We start from the raw sequence: 4670 nt of genomic DNA, 5'->3' as shown, positions 1-4670 counted from the left end.
AGACTCCAAACTCAACCATGGCCAAGACCAAAGAGCTGTCAAAGGACACCAGGAAGAAAATTGTAGACCTGCACCAGGCTGGGAAGAGTAAATCTACAATAGGCAAGCAGGTTGGTGTGAATAAATCAACTGTGGGAGCAATTGTAAGAAAATGGAAGACATACAAGACCATTGATAATCTCCCGTGGGGTCAAAATGATCATGAGAACGGTGAGCAAAAATCCCAGAACTACACGGAGGGACCTGATGAATGACCTGCAGAGAGCTGGGACCAAAGTAACAAAGGCTACCATCAGTATACACACTACGCAGAGAGGGACTCAAATCCTGCAGTGCCAGGCGTGTCCCCCTGCTTAAGCCAGTACATGTCCAGGCCCGTCTGAAGTTTGCCAGAGAGCATATGGATGATCCAGAAGAGGATTGGGAGAATATCATGTGGTCAGATGAAACCAAAATGGAACTTTTTGGTAAAAACTCAACTCATCGTGTTTGGAGGAAGAAGAAAAACCCAAGAACACCATACCTACTGTGAAGCACGGGGGTGGAAACATCATGCTTTGGGGCTGTTTTTCTGCAAAGGGGACAGGGCGACTGATCCATGTTAGGGGAAGAATGAACGGGGCCATGTATCGTGAGATTTTAATCCAAAACCTCCTTCCATCAGTGAGAGCATTGAAGATGGAACATGGCTGGGTCTTCCAGCATGACAATGATCCCAAACTCACCGCTCGGGCAATGAAGGAGTGGCTCCGTAAAAAGCATTTCAAGGTCCTGGAGTGGCCTAGCCAGTCTCCAGACCTCAACCCCATAGAAAATTTGTGGAGTCCGTGTTGCCCAGCGACAGCCCCAAAACATCACTGCTCTAGAGGAGATCTGCATGGAGGAATGGGCCAAAATACCAGCTACAGTGTGTGCAAACCTGGTGAAGACTTACAGGAAATGTTTGACCTCAGTCATTGCCAACAAAGGTTATGTTACAAAGTATTGAGTTGAACTTTTGTTATTGACCAAATACTTATTTTCCACCATAATTTACAAATAAATTCTTTAAAAATCCTACAATGTGATTTCCTGGATTTTTTTTTCTCATTTTGTCTCTTATAGTTGAAGTGTACCTATGATGAAAATTACAGACCTCTCTCATCTTTCTAAGTAGGAGAACCTGCACAATCAGTGGCTGATTAAATACTTTTTGGCCCCACTGTATATTCTAAATCACCTAAAATGTTTTTAACAATATAATATTTTATTTGATTTCTTTTGCAGTATTTGGATAGAATATTTCTTTTTGTGGGGGTTCATACTGGGCTTTTTGTAATTTTGATGAAGTTTTTCCAGCTACAGTAATGGTTCTGTGTAATATCACATTTAAAAAAGAAAGGATTAGGTAAATCTAGATAGATAGACAGATAGATAGACAGTTAGACAGAAAGATAGATAGATAGATAGACAGACAGACAGATAGACAGAAAGATAGATAGATAGATAGATAGATAGATAGATAGATAGATAGATAGATAGAAAGGATGGATGGAAAGATAGACAGACAGATAGATAGAAAGATGGATGGATGGATGCTTTATTGATCCTGAAAGAAATTAAAGCCCCAGTAGCATAATACAACAAATCAGTACAGTACAAAACCAAAGCAAACAGAAAAACTAGAACTGAGTATTGTCTTGTATTTTACATAAAATGGATAACTGGTAACTATAATGACTATGCATGAGGTGTAGTTTCAGTATAAAGTTAGATTAAATAGTAATTACATTAAAAGCTTACTTATGGTGAAGTATTACTTTACATAGTATTCACCTAGTGCATTTAACATGTTAATGTTAATAAATTCTGTATAACTGTGTAAGTAAGAAGTAATAAAACCCTGTTTCACTTTCATTGTCTCTAAATCAGACCTGAAACAAAATGCTAAGCAGCTAACAAGCGCGCGCGGAAGTTAACGTCACTTCTACGCCGGAAGTAGAACTGTAAACATTGCGAGTGGGAGGGGCTTTTGTGTGTTGCACTAACGGTTTTTCAACAGGATTCAACAAAAACATTAAATTTATTAATTAATAAATCAGTCCGTTTATTAATTACTTTATATCCAGGAGGATTACTTACTCAGCGGAGAGCAAAAGAATCTACTGATCTGAGGTAAATCTCATCTTATTCTACTCTTGGGGATTAGCACAGGAGCTAACTTTATGCATCAGTTAGCATTCACTGCTAAAGCTAACTGCTGAATACAATCAAACAAACGATAACAAAGTAAATAATGATCATAAATAATACTGATATTACTGTAGAACTTATATACACTAAAATTGGCGTGTTTTCATGGCAGTCTCGGGACTTTAACGATTTCTTTAACTTTTCTGTAACAAACAGAAACTTCTTTGTTTAGAAAGTTTGATGAATTTCAGTTATGTTTTAGTTTATTGTGGAATTCTAACAAATAGGGTCAGAAATATATAGACACCAACGTAGATAATTTAACTGGCGGTGTAGAAAGTTTATTTAACTTTGTGGCTTGAATGTCCATATAAGTAGAGCTAGTTTGTCTGCACACAGTAAAGTGAGCCACAAGCTTTACAATGGGGAAAGTTATAAAACTTATGGGGCATCGGCCTGCACACGTAAACGGACGCAGAGTATCACAGTGGACATATGTTTTACTTTCTCACAGATTAAAGTGTGCATATACAGTGTATCACAAAAGTGAGTACACCCCTCACATTTCTGCAAATATTTCATTATATCTTTTCATGGGACAACACTATAGACATGAAACTTGGATATAACTTAGAGTAGTCAGTGTACAACTTGTATAGCAGTGTAGATTTACTGTCTTCTGAAAATAACTCAACACACAGCCATTAATGTCTAAATAGCTGGCAACATAAGTGAGTACACCCCACAGTGAACATGTCCAAATTGTGCCCAAATGTGTCGTTGTCCCTCCCTGTTGTCATGTGTCAAGGTCCCAGGTGTAAATGGGGAGCAGGGCTGTTAAATTTGGTGTTTTGGGTACAATTCTCTCATACTGGCCACTGGATATTCAACATGGCACCTCATGGCAAAGAACTCTCCGAGGATGTGAGAAATAGAATTGTTGCTCTCCACAAAGATGGCCTGGGCTATAAGAAGATTGCTAACACCCTGAAACTGAGCTACAGCATGGTGGCCAAGGTCATACAGCGGTTTTCCAGGACAGGTTCCACTCGGAACAGGCTTCGCCAGGGTCGACCAAAGAAGTTGAGTCCACGTGTTCGGCGTCATATCCAAAGGTTGGCTTTAAAAAATAGACACATAAGTGCTGCCAGCATTGCTGCAGAGGTTGAAGACGTGGGAGGTCAGCCTGTCAGTGCTCAGACCATACGCCGCACACTGCATCAACTCGGTCTGCATGGTCGTCATCCCAGAAGGAAGCTGACGCACAAGAAAGCCCGCAAACAGTTTGCTGAAGACAAGCAGTCCAAGAACATGGATTACTGGAATGCCCTGTGGTCTGACGAGACCAAGATAAACTTGTTTGGCTCAGATGGTGTCCAGCATGTGTGGCGGCGCCCTGGTGAGAAGTACCAAGACAACTGTATCTTGCCTACAGTCAAGCATGGTGGTGGTAGCATCATGGTCTTGGGCTGCATGAGTGTTGCTGGCACTGGGGAGCTGCAGTTCATTGAGGGAAACATGAATTCCAACATGTACTGTGACATTCTGAAACAGAGCATGATCCCCTCCCTTCGAAAACTGGGCCTCATGGCAGTTTTCCAACAGGATAACGACCCCAAACACAACCTCCAAGATGACAACTGCCTTGCTGAGGAAGCTGAAGGTAAAGGTGATGGACTAAACCCAATTGAGCACTTGTGGCGCATCCTCAAGTGGAAGGTGGAGGAGTTAAAGGTGTCTAACATCCACCAGCTCCGTGATGTCATCATGGAGGAGTGGAAGAGGATCCTGTAGCAACCTGTGCAGCTCTGGTGAATTCCATGCCCAGGAGGGTTAAGGCAGTGCTGGATAATAATGGTGGTCACACAAAATATTGACACTTTGGGCACAATTTGGACATGTTCACTGTGGGGTGTACTCACTTATGTTGCCAGCCATTTAGACATTAATGGCTGTGTGTTGAGTTATTTTCAGAAGACAGTAAATCTACACTGCTACACAAGTTGTACACTGACTACTCTAAGTTATATCCAAGTTTTATTTCTATAGTGTTGTCCCATGAAAAGATATAATAAAATATTTGCAGAAATGTGAGGGGTGTACTCACTTTTGTGATACACTGTAAATAGGAGTAGTTTGTCTGCATGCATTAAAAGTACATGGAATAGTGGGTCTTGTTGTCAAGGACGAAAAGAGAAAACTCAACCTCATGCTAAGATCAGATTTCTCTGATGATCAGATCTAATTCCACATGGGAATTGGAAACGACTAGATCAGAAAGATGCTCCGAAATCCTGAAGAGAATCTGGTTTAAATAGTGTGATTCCACAGATCTAACCTAACTTGTGTAACTAGTTTATTACTACAGAATATGACATGTCGCCTCACAGCAAGAAGGTCCTGGGTGCGATCCCCAGGTGGGGCGGTCCTTTCTGTGTGGAGTTTGCATGTTCTCCCCGTGTCTGCGTGGGTTTCCTTTGGGTGCTCCGGTTTCCTCC

The 4670-nt window shown here is 41.2% G+C and overlaps 1 protein-coding gene across 1 annotated transcript in view; it reads left to right on the top strand.

Annotated features, from left to right (window-relative positions):
• Window positions 1-2019: 2019 nt before the first annotated feature.
• phc1 (polyhomeotic homolog 1) overlaps window positions 2020-4670 on the top strand; it is an 18549-nt gene continuing 15898 nt past the window's right edge. Inside the window, exon 1 of the mRNA XM_062992577.1 lies at window positions 2020-2154. The gene's annotated coding sequence lies outside the window, so the exon portion shown is untranslated. The remainder of the gene's footprint in view (window positions 2155-4670) is intronic.

This window comes from Trichomycterus rosablanca, chromosome 3 (assembly GCF_030014385.1).
Source record: "Trichomycterus rosablanca isolate fTriRos1 chromosome 3, fTriRos1.hap1, whole genome shotgun sequence".
Taxonomy (NCBI): domain Eukaryota; kingdom Metazoa; phylum Chordata; class Actinopteri; order Siluriformes; family Trichomycteridae; genus Trichomycterus; species Trichomycterus rosablanca.
The sequence above is the reverse complement of the archived record's forward strand: the minus strand, read 5'-3'. Positions and strand labels throughout refer to the sequence as shown.